Here is a 15,946-nt window from a genome sequence, read left to right on the forward strand (position 1 = left end):
AGAACTCAATTCCAAGACAATAGTGCATAAGTCTAAGATCTTTCATGTCGAACTCTACAGATAAGTCTTGTTTCAATTTTCTAATGAAGCTATCCTTGCTTCCGATCATAATCAAATCATCTACGTACAAAAGTGCAATAGTAATGTCTTCCCCTTGAACTTTGTATTAGAGAGTATGATCGGCATTGGACTTCATGTATCCCAGATCAGCAAAATACTTGTCAATTCTATTGTACCAACTTCTAGGTGCTTGCTTTAAGCCGTAGAGACTTTTCTTGAGATGGCAAACCTTTTTCTACTTTCCTGGTTCAACATAACCTGTGGGTTGTTGCATGTAGACTTCCTCATCTAGATAACCATTGAGAAATGCATTCTTGACGTTGAGCTGATACACATTCCATTTACTTAGTGTCGCTAGTGATATCAAGAAGTGTATGGAATCCATCTTTGCTACTGGAGCATAAGTCTTATCATAATCTTGACCATATTGTTGTGCAAATCCTTTTGCAACTAATCTGGCTTTGTATATCTGAATACTGCCATATGGATTGTACTTCACTTTGTATACCCATTTGTGGCTATGGCCTTCTTTGCTGGTGGAAGGTCGCATAATTCCCAAGTGTTATTTTTATACAAAGCATCCATTTCTTCATTCATAGCAGTTTGCCATTCTAGCTTGTCTACTGCATCTTCGAAGTACACTGGCTCTTCTGTAGCCATGATGGTAGTCATAAGAGCATAGTTGGTGGTTTCCACCTGAATTGCTTTGCCTTTCTGAGCATATGTCAATATGGCTGGTGGTCTTCTTTCCCTAGTAGACCATCTGAGCTGCTGTGGCGTTGCTTGGGGTGATGCTGGCAATTCTTGCTCTTCTTCATCAACCTGTTCTGTAGATGACTATGAAGTCAATGCTTGTATCCCGTGTGTAGGTGAGGTTTTCCATTTTGATTCCTCATCAAAGATTACATCTCTAGAGATAATGACTTTGCGGTTGATGGGATCATACAATTTGTATGCTTTGCTTTCTTCACTGTAGCCAACCATGATGCATTTGCTTGACTTCGCATCCAATTTCCTATGATGATCATCATGTATGTGGGCATATGCTATGCAACCAAATATGCGGAGATGCCCAATGTGTGGCTTGTGTCCAGTGAATGCTTCATAAGGAGTCATACCTTGTATCGGTTCGGTAGGAAGCCGATTAAGCAAATAGTTAGCTGTAGCTATTGCTTTTGCCCAATACTGATTTGGAAGATGCTTTTCACTAAGCATTGCTCTAGCACTGTCTGCTGAAGTCCCATTTTTCCTTTCAGCTATTGCATTCTACTGAGGAGTATCTGCACATGTGGATTGTCTTCGAATGCCGTGATTTCTGCAAAATTTCATGAATGATGAAGACATGAATTCACCTCCAATTCCTCTCTTGCAAGAAACATATTTCCATTTTCATTTGCAAAATTACTGTGACTAGAATGTCCACCACGATGATTTCCTCTTCCTCGGGAATTCCCTCAATTACTGTTGGATTGACTGCCTTGGTCATACTGCTTCTTGCAGCAATCTCTTTCATAGGGTCCAAACTTGTGATAGTAGTTGCACTGAATGTTTGACACATTGGTGGATGCATTCCCTCGTCCTTGAAATCTTCCTCTATTGGAATGATTTCCTCTTTACTGATTCTGATGTTGTTGAGGATGATGGTGATGTTGATGCGAATTCTGACTTTGATTTTGTTGCTGATGATGATGACCACTTTTCTGGTATGATCTACCTCTTTTTCTGCTTTTGCCTCTGCTTTAATCTAAACCTGTGAATGCCTGGTCATTAGAATGACCTTTACATGCTTGAATGGCCTGAGTCCTAAGTTCTTCACCAAGTAGAACTAACTGAAGTTCTTCCAGTGTTGAAATTTGCCATTGGATGGCAATACTCTAGACTAGATTCTCATATCCCTCTCCTAGTCCATTCAAAATGACTTGAACCATTTCTTCTGGGTCCATAGTTTCTCGTGCTGCTGCAAGTTGATTGTTGTAGTCTTTGATGCAGAGTACATAAGCATGACCGGTTTCACTGCTGTTGTGGAAACTCTGGTTGATTTGGTTTCTCAAGGTCAAAATCCTAGATGTGTTCTTGGACCTGTAGAGAGCTGCGAACATATCTTATGCTTCTTTTGATGTCTTGATTGTGTTGAGCTGTCCTAGCATGACATCTTGCACATTCTGCTTGATCAAATGATAGGCATACTTTTCTTTCTTATCCCATTCTACTTGAGCTCGGGCAATGGCAAGATCTGCTACTGGTGCGAAAACTATCTGTGTAGATGTAGATCCCGATGTAGATCCCGTTGCTGGTGCTATGACAATAGATGGAGTAGAGCTACTGGTGGTTGGATCGGCCAATGGTCTAGGTGTAGACCCATCGACATACTCCCATTTGTCCTGAAGTACAAGAATGGTCTCCATTCAGTATTTCCATGTACCGTAATTGGAGTTGTCTAACTTAGTAGATGCCTCTTGATTGAGGTTGCTAGTCGACATGGTGCAAGAAATGTACTCAAAAGTGTCATGAAGATCTCTATATGAATCAACGACAAATACACTGTCTATGCCAAGTGAAATCTCTGAACCATCGGTGAAGATAGAACTGCAGTATATAAAATCTGATCTGTATTACAATGCTTGTGGCAATGATGCCAGGAATAGCCAAGAGGCTTTACAAGGCTGAAATGATGTGCACAATGCCATGAGATAGCCGAATAGGCTTTACAATGGTGGCATGTGTGTATGAAATCAAATGCTATCTGCCCACTGAATCAATCTGCAATGCCTTTGAACTCTGAAGTCTGCTCACTGAACTGATGAACGTAAGGTTTCAGGTAATGTAATGATGTGAAACCGTATGTGAGCATATGGACTGTAGTACTAGTCAGGAATTTTGAGCATGGCACCAAGCAGGTCTCTGAACTTGCGCAGCTTCTCTGTGCCCAATGCTTTCGTGAATATGTCAGCTACCTGATCCTCTGTGCTGACATAAACTAGATCAATAAGGCCTAGTAAAACCTTCTCCCGCACATAGTGATAATGCACCTTAATGTGCTTTGTTCTGGCATGAAAGACTGGGTTCTTTGCCAAGTGTATGCTGCTCATGTTGCCACAATAAATGACAACTGGCCCATCTGTAGACTGATGCATATCATAGAGTAGCTTATGCAACCAAGCTACCTCACATGCAGCCATTGCTGCACCCCTGTACTCAGCCTCTGTGCTCGACAAGGCAACTGTAGGCTGTTTCTTGTTGCTCCAAGTGACTGCAGCACTCCCAAAAGAGAACACATATCCACTGGTAGATCGTCTATCAGAAATACTACCAGCCCAATCAGCATCAGTGTATCCATGCAATTGTATCTGAATCCCAGCCTCATAAAAAAGTCCATACTGCAATGTGGACTTCACATACCTGAGTATGCGTCTAGCCGCATCCAAATGCGGTTTCCTTGGAGCCTGCATAAACTGACTTACCAACCCAATGGCATAGCTCAAATCCGGCCTGGTAATAGTCATGTAAATCAAACTTCCTACTATGCGTCTGTACATAGTAGGGTCCTCCAGAAGCTCACCTGCATCTACGCTCAGCTTCACATTCTGCTCCAAAGGAACTGAAATAGGCTTACAGCCTGTCATCCCATATTTGGATAGCATGTCCAATCCATACTGCCTCTGCAAGAGCTGTATATCCCACTTGGTGATCTAATCACCTCAATGCCCAAGAAATAACGCAGCTCTCCCAAATCCTTCATCTCAAACTTCTGCCTCCATAGCATTTTCACATGAAGGATATCTTCATCACTATCACCTGTGATGATCAAATCATCAACATAAATGACCAGCAGCATAATCCCTTTCTCTGTTTTTCTCACATAGAGTGAGAAATCTGCCTTGGAAATCTGAAAGCCAACAGTGACAAGATACTGTCCTATCTTGTCAGACCATGCTCTAGGTGCTTGCTTCAAGCCATACAAGGCTTTCTTCAACCTGCAAATAAACTCAGGATGAATAGCATGAACATAACCTGCTGGCTGCTCCATAAAGACATCTTCTTGCAAATCACCATGCAAGAAGGCATTCTTTACATCCATCTGATGTAAAGACCATCCCTTTGATGCAGCCATAGCAATGGCTGCTCTTATGGTTGCCATCCTTGCAACCGGGCTGAAAGTTTCTTCATAATCAATGCCATATGTCTGTGCATACCCCTTGACAACTAATCTTGCCTTGTATCTATTCACAGAACCATCTGCATTGTGCTTGATCTTATAAACCCACTTACAACCAATTGCATTCTTGCCTTTAGACAAAGGCACCAATTCCCATGTAGCATTTGCATCCAAGGCATCCATTTCTTCATCCATGGCTTTCTCCCATTTTTCATTTCCCATGGCTTGCTCAAAAGAAGTGGGTTTTGGTTCCTGTATCACTTTGACCATATAGGCATAGTGAATGGCTGTAAATCCATCATATTTCAGCCTATCCACAGGATACCTAACCTTGGTAGACCTGCGCAAAATAGGCTCACTTCCACGTGCTCTCAAAACATCCCTGGTCTTCCTTACTCCAGGTGTAACAATAGAAGGAATACCTAACTCATCATCAATGCTCTGTTCTGAGCCACTGAATTCACCATCCACACAAGAGTGACCTGCATTCACATCAAACATGGGCTGATCTACCTTCTCTTTTCCTTTTTGTGATACCTGCGTACCACTATCTGCATTGCTTTGAGGAGATTCTCCTGATCTCAATCTACCTGTCCATGGCGAAGTATGTGAACCACTGCTAGAGGACATTGCAGGTCCACTGATATTTTGTGATTGCTGCTGTGAATTCTGTGTAGCATTACCATTTTGTGCATCTACATCAATCATCACATTTACTGGTTTATACCAGCTGCTCATCTCATAAAAAACATCTTTGCTCACTGTGAACTTACGTGTAGAAGGGTTATAGCATCTATACCCTTTCTGCTGCAGAGAATAACCAATAAAGATGCACTTCTCAGCTTTTGGATCCAACTTGGACCTCAACTCATCTGGCACATGGACATAGCAATGCAACCAAAAATCTTCAAATGAGAAATATCTGGTTTCCTACCAGTATACATCTCCTCTAGCGTCATGCCATGTATTGCTGCAGTGGGAGTCCTGTTCATTATATAGACTGCTGTAGCAACTGCTTCAGCCCAATAATAATCTGGTAGATCTTTTTCATTTAGCATAGCCCGAGATTCCTCTCCAATATGCCTGTTTTTTCTTTCTGCAATTCCATTTTGTTGTGCGGTATGACTGCATGAATATTGCTGCTTTATACCATGCTCCTGCAAGAACCTTGCAAACTCATTTGAGAGGTACTCTCCCCCTCCATCTGACCTTAGGCATTTTATTTGCAGGCCTGTTTCTTTTTCAACCATAGCTTTGAAAGCTTTGAAGTGCCCAAACACTTCACTTTTCTTTTTCATAAAATACACCCACAGTTTTCTACTGAAGTCATTAATAAATGTGACAAAATAGTGACAGCCTCCAATAGATGCAGCTTTTGTAGTCCACACATCAGAGTGGATTAATTCCAATGGCTTTTTACTCTCTTGAACATGCCTAGGAAAAGGTTTTCTTGCCTGTTTCCCAAATTGACAAGCTTCACAAACCTTGTGCATTTCTGCAACCTTGAATTTAGGCAATCCTGCAACAATATTTTGGGCTTGCATTGATTTAAGTCGCTGTATATTAACATGACCAATGCGTTTGTGCCAGATATCAATATCTGCAACTACACCGGTCCCATGTGCAAACATTGCTGCACTCAATTCAGGCATGTCTGCATCCAACGTAAACATCCTGCCCTTCTTCTTTCCTTTTGCTATCAAGCGACCATTATTTTTCATATCCTCAACAAAGCATCCATGAGGATTAAATCTGACCTGCAAGCCCTGCTCAACCATCTGACCAACAGAAACTAGGTTCTTGGTGATGTTCGGGACATGAAATACATCAGACAAGTATTTCTTTTTCCCATCCTGCATAGACAAAGGAATTTTTCCAATCTGCACAATAGGATGTGCAGTATCATCACCAGTCTCCACAAATCCTGGCTTTTCCATTTTCCTTGCATCTTGCATCCATTTTGCATGACCTGTCATGTGGTTTGATGCACCTGAGTCAACATACCACACAACATTTTGTTCTTCTGCACTTGTCACAGAATTGGTCATATGCTGCACCATAAATAGATGCTCATTTCTGTCATCACCCTGCCTGCTAGAAGATGCATAATTGCCTCTTGATGCAATTTTCCATTCATAATGTCATTCTGCTTTTTGTAGCAGTCCTTAGCCATATGACCCATTTTGCCACAATAGTAGCATTCAACATTGCTGTTTGCATTTTGGCTTCTCTGCCATCCACCACGGCCTCTTTGGCTCCCCCTGCCTCTAGAGTTACCACGTCCTCCTGCATAGGACTGGTTTTCTTGCGTTTGCTGCATATTCTGATTTCTACCACGACTTGCAGATCGGCCTCCTCTACCTCTACCTCTACCTCTGCCAGCATTTGAGTAGAAGACAGTTTCTTTTGAAGTTCCTGCTGAAGAAGATGCACCACCATTTCTCTACTCTTCAGAAATTAGAAGAGCAATCAGCTCCTCAAAATCAGGAAATTTTTCACGGACGGCAATGGATGTCCGGAACTGTGCATAATCCTTTCCTAGACCATTCAAGGTCACAGAAACCAAATCATCATCATCCACTGGTGACCCAATGGAAGCAAGTGCATCTGCAATTTTCTTCACTTTCATGTGGTAGTCATTTATGCTCAAATTTTCTCTCTGCACATTGTGCAACTCCTGTTTGAGTTGCATTTTCCTGGCTTGCGTATTTGTGCTATACATTTTTGCCAAAGTATCCCATGCCTCCTTTGGCATATTTGCATCCTGAATATGCACAATCATGGAGTCCGAAATACTGATAGACAGCCAGTACATAACTTTCCTGGCTCTCTCATGCCATCCTTTGAATGCCTGCATTTCCTGTTGACTGGAAACATTAGAAAGAACAGGTTCTTCTTCATTTCTTGTAATGAATTCCCAATAGCCTTTTCCCATCAAGAAATTCGTCATTCTAAACTTCCATGCCTGGAAGTTGTTCTTGTCAAGCTTTTTAGTGACAACTTGTGAAAGAGAATCAGATGCCATTACAGAACACTGCAAAATATTCTGTCCACAACTTTTTGCCTCACACGGGCAGATCTGCAAAACTGACGAAAGTGGTATTTCACCACACAGTCACTTCCTAGTGACGATTTTGCATCAACAGGCAACAGGCATGAATCTGCAACTCCCAATATCTCTGCACACAGGCATACGATGCAATTTCTGCGGCAACTTTTCACCGACCCGCAGAACAGTGGTCGCACAGCAAAAACAGGGCCTTTTTTTGAGTGCCTGCGAAGAACTTTCGCCTTCAAAACGGGCCCCGAAACGGCCTCAAATCAGAAAAATAAAGTCACTGAGGGCTTTGCCTTCCCTCACAGCATATACTGCGCTCTTGCCACACCGCAAAGGGCGTCTCAATCTGAAATAGTGCACTCCTACACTTCTGGCTGTGCTACTTGCAGAGATTTGCTCCCAAACTCGAAATAGGAAAGCAACACTAGTCCTCTTACCAGGACACCACGAACTTGGCTTGCTTTCTTGAGCTCCTTACCACGAACAAGGCTCTGATACCATGTGAAGATTGTGGGAGAGAGGGAAAGAGTCTCACTTGTGGCTTTCTCACATGCACAATGGGGGAATACACACAAAGGTGGAGGTTGAAAACAGTTTTCCTCTTCTTAGTTGTGAAAGCCAAAAGAACTCTAGTACAAAGAAATAGAAGAACCCTATATGTGGGTCTCAAAACCAAACTCAACTAACTAAGGTGGCATACTAACTGAGCCACGAACTAGTGTAAATAAGGATAGCTGTCATCCAGCTATTATTCGTGGGCAGTGTACCAACCGCATCTCCAGCTAACAAGTCGGTGACATAAATGCACAACAGTCACCCTGGCATATTGCGAGTTTGGAGCTCGATATCTCAACAATACTATCCCTAATGCAATGGCTTGGCTAAGAAAACAAATGGATTGTTGTGCAATTCAATGCGAAAGCTTGTAGAGACCAAGAAAAGGCATTGGGATAGGCACTTGGCAACAGTTTTATGGGCTTACAGAACCACACGCAAGCTAGCTATTGGATTTACAGCATTCCAACTAGTGTATGCAATAGAAGCCATTTTGCCCATTGAATTGCAGATACATAGTCTTTGCACTACTGTTGCAAGAAAAGGACAGGAGGATGCCTATGCTCAATGCTTGGAATAGCTAGAAGCCTTGGATGAATGCAGATTACAGGCCTTACAAAACTTGGAAGCTTCTCCAAAAAGGTGCAAGGCCCGTTTTGACACCAAATTACGTAAGAAGAAGGATATTAGAAGGAGATTTGGTCATCAGAATTGATAGCCGTCTGGACAAGTAGCTAGACAAAAAGTTTATCGATTGATGGGAGGGACCATAACGAGTCAAAAGGAAGTTCATGAATGGAACCTATCAGCTTGAGGATGTGATGGCATGGTGATACCCGGATGCACCAATGAGTATCACCTTAAATTCTTCTATGCTCAACCACCTTGAGGGCTAGCAGACCCTCTCTGTCACTAGAGAGGATGTGCTGGGGGGGGAAAGATGTGACACCAAAAATTGATATTTTTTATTTGGCATTGGTATTGTTTTCTTCTATGTTTGATAAGAGTTTCAGTATCAAGTGATAGCCTAGAGGCTCTCACTTATTTCTATTTTCTAAGATATTGTATGGGATTGAGAGGATGAGTGGAATGGATGATTGTAAATACCATGTGTATGAATTATAAATACCTTGGTATGTGGTAAGAGTTATTTGTGTATGGGATATTATGGGGTTTTTAGAAAATAGGAAGAGTGAGTCATATAAACAGGTGGGCTCATGTCCATGTGTTCCAATAATATAAGAGAGGCCACATGCCGAGCATGTGGAAGGCATGTGGAGGAGTGTGGAGTCAAGGGGAATCCTTCTAGAATTCCCATGTGGAATAAGGAGGATGTGGACATATGGAAAAGAGAGGGTCCCTATGGGCTCCATGTGGGGAGACTCTTGACTTTCTCAATATTTTAAGAGTCTTGAGCATCTTTTGATGGGACACATGGAAAGAGTAGCCAAAAAGGACATGGATGGTAGATACGGGCTTATGTGATTGATGGGAAAAATAATCTACAGGCAGTAATTGTAAATGGGTGGAGGGTGACAAAATCTCTATAAAAGGAGCCCTCCTCTCCCTTGTTCATCATCTCTTCCAGCATTAGGCCTCATGTTGATGTGGCTCTAATCTCCTCAAGCCTCTTCCATGAGCCTTCTCTCCCTCTTGTAGATATTCTCTTATGTAGACTCTTGAGTCCATCTCTCTCTAGTTCAGTCTCTCTCTATGAGTAGTCATGGAGCTTCTGCTCCCTCTTGTACATAAGAAACCTCTTCTTGTCCCTTGTATTTTTAGTATTTTGAGTTTCATTAGATTGGAGTCTCACTCTATTGATAACGTTGCTGTAGCTCTAGACTCTTGAGTCCATCTCTCTCTAGTTCATTCTCTCTCTATGAGTAGTCTTGGAGCTTCCACTCCCTCTTGTACATATGAAACCTCTTCTTTGCCCTTGTGTTTGTAGTATTTTGAGTTGCATTGGAGTGGAGTATCACTCTATTGGTAATGAAGGTCACTTCAGGTTCTCTCTCTTGAGTGTCTCTTTCCTTTTTCCATTGTTTTCTCTTCCAAAGTGCTCAAAAGTGTTATCTATTCGGCCGCTCATTGCGCATACATGGTTTATCTATTTCCCAAGACACAAAGGGAGCTCTTCCTTCCCTCCTAGACAACCTCTATGGGACTTGGATATTTGATGAAGTTTAAGCATGGAGGTAGTATTCTCCCAAGTCGGCACCAATAGAACGAGTAGGTGTTTTTCATGACAGTTTGATCCCCTATCAGTATTTTGCTCATAATTTTTTGCTCAATGGACTGATTTGGACGAAAATTCTATCAATGTGAAGCTCTCTTCAAGGAGCATAATTGTATGTCTTTAATTATTATATTAGATGTCAAACCCAAAATCTATGATTCTCTGTGTGTGACTGTTTTGTTTTTCAAATATTTTTTACCCCCATCCAATAAACTGCCCATATCTTTCCGACCACTTCTCTGTTTCTTAAAATCCTTATATCAAATGAAAAAAATTTCAAGGCACATCTCAATATGTGTTTGAATATTTCATATCATGTCTCTGTTGAAAGTTATGGGTCTCTGTGCCTTATGATATTTTGGAGAGTGTTTTGAGGCAATTGTAAAGGTATCCATGAAGGAGGTGCAATGTTTCCTTGGAACCTACACCTAGTCATCCCCTTCAAACTCCTCGATATATATCAATTCATGTCATGTTGAGCCATAAGATCTTATTTCAACAACGTATCGCTCTTCTCTTTGGTGTAGACCAGCTTGCTGAGGTTATGGCCTCCATTGATCCTTTCCTTCTCCATATGCTTGAGTATAACATCACTTGGGATGTTTCCATCCTCATTCTCATCTAAGGAAGGATAGTATGGTGTGGTCTCTTGATATAAAAGCTTCTTTTTAATGTCCCTTTCCTAGTGATGAATATCTCTATCACTCAGTTTGAAAGCAGTAGGAAGTGAAGAGGTGCGTGAATTTTATTACCCCCAGCTTCATGTCACATCTTTTTGGTGGAGACACTGCGTATGTTTGGTATTGGATTCATCCCAACTTATTAAACTCTCTCAGGTTTACTTGATTGCAAGTTATGCCTAGTATAGGCATGTATTTTTTGATATGATAAAGATGATGCCTGGAAGAACTCCGTTAGAAGAGATTGCAGCCCGCATTTAAGAGAACTAGAAGATTGTGATGGTGATGCTCAAGCTATTTAGATGATCATCATGATCATATCCTTTATGTTTGCACTCTTGAATATGTTGGTGAATCGAAAATGCCAGTAGCAAGCTCAATGATAGATTTGGGATTATTTCATGCACTAGTAGCTTGGTGTGAAGAAGAGTTGAGTCTTTAGGTAGTTTTAGACTATTGAACAATGGAGTGGTGATTCTCAATGCTTTCAACTTCTTTTGCTATATGCAAATGATGTAGAGTACAATATCTTGAAGCTGTTATGTGCACTTCCAATTGTGAGAAGGGTGATTCTTGAATGCATGTATACACAATGTTTTCATGGTGCTAGTTGGTCACTTGTTTTTGAAGATTTTATTGAGGATTACAAGTTGGTCACTTATTTTTGAAGATTTTATTGAGGATCACATTGTAGAGGGTTTTCAACAAGTGGTTATGCATAATAAGTTGGTCTTGGTATACTAAGGCTCTGTGGGATCTTATTTGGGATATTATTTGGATCTTGGTGTTTTCTTTTTATGTCTCATCATGGTGAAGATTGCAGTGTTCGAGGGACCCAAGGGGAAGACTTGGAGTCTTATCTTTGGGATTTTGTTCAAGGATGCCAACTTTTTGGATGGTCCATGTAGGATCACGCAAAGATTTTGCCTCATTTTCTTGAAGGTGTATCCTTGATTTGGAATGAGGCCTTGCCGGACTCTACCAAGGAGGACTGGGAGCAAGTGGTGGCTGCAATGAAGCAGAGATTTGGGGTAATCGAGTCGCCAAATTCTTTGATGTTGCAGTTGGACCGGTTCTATCAAGGAGACAGTGAGATGGTCTTTGCGTTGGCAATCCGATATGAAACTTTATGAAAAAAGTATGAAAGGACAGCTTTGCAAGCTGTGGCATCTGCATCATTGGCCCCTCAAAGCCTTGTAGGAATGGAGCACTTAAAGATGAGCAAATTTGTTATGGCTTTGGAGCCTCATCTTCGCTCCAACGTAATGAGCAAAGATCCAACAACATACATGGAGGCACTTCGCATTACGACCAAGAAAGAAGCTTCTCTAAAGATCCAATCATCTTTTGTGTCTTCAACAGCTTCAACTTCTAAGGTGGAGGTAATGGGCACTCCTCAGGTACCAAAGTCCTCTGAGTTAGATCATAATATCTCTCAATTGATGGTAGAGTTTGCTAATTTGAAATTGCATTTGGTTAATGCATGACAACCTAGAGCACCAAAGAGTGAGGATAGGCCTCAAGATAAGAGTGGGTTCACTTTCTATGAATGTAATGAAAACGGTCACTATCGCCCTGAGTGTCCTAGATTGAGAAAGAAGGAAGAAAAACAAACGGTCACTATCGCCCTGAGTGTCCTAGATTGAGAAAGAAGGAAGAAGAAGAAAGCAAGGAAGAAGTAGAGGAGAAACATCAGGAAGAGGAACACCATAGTAAGAAAAAGAAGGCATCTAGAAGGAGAATTAGCCAATTAGACTTTCCTTTAGGACAAGGCATCGGAAGCTATGACTTGTTGTTTGACCTTAAAGAAAAGGAAGCTCATATCACCTTTGGTTAATTACTTGCTTTGTCTCCAAAACAACAAAAGGAATGGGGAAAGCTGGCAAGCACAAGAGTGTCAAAGAAGAAAAAGAAGAAAAGTGCCATGCATGTTCTTCAAAAGGTAGATATCAATCTTGGTGAGGATGTACCTATGGTTGATGTGATCATTGATGGTCAAGTGATTTCTAATGTGTACATTGATGGAGGTGCATCAATTAATGTCATGAGTGAGAAGACCATGATAGATGCTAATTTAAAATACTCTAGTACTACCTCTCCTTATCGCATCAAATTGGCTGACAACACTAGGGTTAAGACCTTGGGAGTTGTGAAGAATCTAGAAGTGGATGCATGTGGAATTTCTATGCCGACTACTTTTCATAGAAAATGTGTGTGTGTGTGTGTGTGTGTGTGTGTGTGTGTGTGGGTGTACAAATGAACGCGATATGGAATGTTAGGAATTCCCCAACCCTCCATATGAGGTTCATTTTACTCTCTCTCTCTCTCTCTCTCTCTCTCTCCCACCAAGCCTCTCTCTCCCTCTTGTTGAGAATTCATGCTCAACATCATGCGATCATGTGTGCATAGCACCATCACATAATCATATGTGCATAGCACTAACCTTATAGAGTGCTATAAAGGAAAGGGTTAGATTCCCTAACCCTAACCCTAAATGGATTTGTATATATTCTATTTTTTCAACTAAATCTAGTGTACAGTATTCATTTTATGGTGTGCTTTCTAGCGGTGCCCTCTCTCCTCATCTCCAATCTTCTCCTCTCCCCTCTTCATATTTTGTCGTGGTATCAGAGCTCCCTTGCCTTCCGCTGAGAAATTGAGATCCTTGTGAGAGACATTGTGAGATTGAGAGTTCTCGAGTGTTCTTGTGAGAGTGACACATCATCTACCACATCATCAATGCCACATCATCATTGCCACATCATTTGCTGACATCATCATCTATGCCACCTCAGCTATCTAGTCACCTCTACAGGCACACACAGTGCTCCATAGTCACTTCATGTGACCACTCCTACCACCTCAGCACAGGGCTCCACTGGCACACCTCTTGCTAGGCACACTACCACATCATCACTGCACGTGACCCACAGTGACACATCATCATTGAGCACCATTTGCACTCCTTTTGCCCCTCCACCTAGATGAAGCCGTATCTCTTGATTCAAGAAGAATTTGAGGGTGTTCCAAATAGGAAAGTCACTCAACTTTTTGTGCTCTACATGCTCATCATATCATAAACACATTTCGATGCAAGTTTCACTCACATTTGAGCCTCGCCGACAAAACCACTTCCTTCATGCACATTTGCCTCTACATCAATGCATCTGACCCAACACTTTTAAAAAAAAGAAAAGGAACTATTTGCTGTTCTTTCATCGATCCATGGTTGGTATAAATCTAGATCAGAGTAGACTAGATCACCATAGAGGGGATGCTTTAAATCCAAGCTGCCAATCTAAGCCATGCTCGAAATTCTCGACTAGTACCTACTTGGAGTCAGTCCATATGCTCACATACAGTTTCACATCATTACATTACCTGAAACCTTACGTTCATCAGTTCAGTGAACAGACTTCAGAGAGTACAAAGGCATTGCAAATTGTTTCAGTGGGCAGATAGCATTTGATTTCTTACAACTGCTACCATTGTAAAGCCTATTCGGCTATCTCATTGCATCATGCACATCATTTTAGCCTTGTAAAGCCTCTTAGCTATTCCTGGCATCATTGCCACAAACCTTGTAATATAGATCAGATTTTATATATTGCAATTCTATCTTCATCGACAGTTTAGAGATTTCACTTGGCATAATCAATGTATTTGTAGTTGATTCATACAGAGATTTTCACAACACTTTTGAGTACATTTCTTGCACCATGTCTATGACTAACAACCTCAATCTAGAGGCATCTACTAAGTTAGACAACTCTAATTACGGTACATGGAAATACCGAGTGGAGAGCATTCTTATACTTTAGGACAAATGGGAGTATGTCGATGGGTCTACACCTAGACCATTGGACAATCCAACCACCAGTAGCTGCACTCCATCTGTTGTCATAGCACTAGCAATGGGATCTACAATGGGATCTATAGCTACACAAATAGTTTTCGCATCAGTAGTAAATCTTGCCATTGCCCGAGCTCAAGTAGAATGGGATAAGAAAGACAAGTATGTCTATCACCTGATCAAGAAGTATGTGCAAGATGTCATGCTAGGATAGCTCAACACGGACAAGACATCAAAAGAAGCATGTATATGTTTGCAAATCTCTACGAGTCCAAGAACACATCTAGGCTTCTCACACTGAGAAACCAGATCAACTAGAGTTTCTGCAACAGTAGTGAAACCGGTCATGCTTATGTACTCCGCATAAAAGACTACAACAATCAACTTGTAGTAGCAAGAGAGACTATGAACCCCGCAAAATGGTTTAAGTCATTCTGAATGGACTAGGAGAGGGATACAAGAATCTAGTCTAGAGTATTGCCATCCAACAACAAATTTCAACACTAGAAGAACTTCAATCAATTCTACTTAGTGAAGAACTTAGAACTCAGGCAATTCAAGCATGTAAAGGTCATTCTAATGATCAAGCATTCACAGCTTCAAATAGAAGGAGAGGCAAAGGCAAAGGCAGAGTTAGATCATATAAAAAAAGTGGTCATCATCAGCAACATCATTAGCAAAGTCAGAATCAGCATCAGCATCATCCTCAGCAACATCAAAATCAACAAAAAGGAAATCATTCCAACCGAGAAAGATTTCAAGGATGAGGGAATGCATCCACCAACATGTCAAACATTCAATGCAACTATTGTCACAAGTTTGGACACTATGAAAGAGATTGCTGCAAGAAGCAGTATGACCAAGGCGGTCAATCCAGCAGTAATTGAGGGAATTTCTGAGGCAGAGGAAATCATCATGGTGGACACTCTAGTCATAGTCATTTTGCAAATGAACATGGAAATATATTTCTTGCAAGTGAGGAAATGCATCAGACTGATACAATGTACCCATACACTAATTTCAATCCCAAAGAGGATTACAGCTATCAAGTCGACCAAGTGGAATAGGATCCTTGGTACATCGACAGCAGTGCATCATCTCACATGACAAATCATCAGGAATGGTTCACAGAAATGAAACCACTAGAAGGACAAAAAAATGTCATCTACACAATAGACAATACATCGAATCTAGTTCAAGGGACAAGTGTTATCCCTATGAAAAATTTCACTGGTACGAAAGGATTGGTGAAAGATGTGCTCTATGTTCCGAAGCTCAGCAAGAACCTTTTGTAGGTAGGTCAAATGACGAAACACAATTACAAAGTCATCTTCGACAATGATGAATG

The sequence above is a fragment of the Dipteris shenzhenensis genome, chromosome 2 (genome assembly GCF_047967505.1).
Source record: "Dipteris shenzhenensis isolate YYH24624 ecotype China chromosome 2, Dip_SZ_1.0, whole genome shotgun sequence".
Classification (NCBI taxonomy): domain Eukaryota; kingdom Viridiplantae; phylum Streptophyta; class Polypodiopsida; order Gleicheniales; family Dipteridaceae; genus Dipteris; species Dipteris shenzhenensis.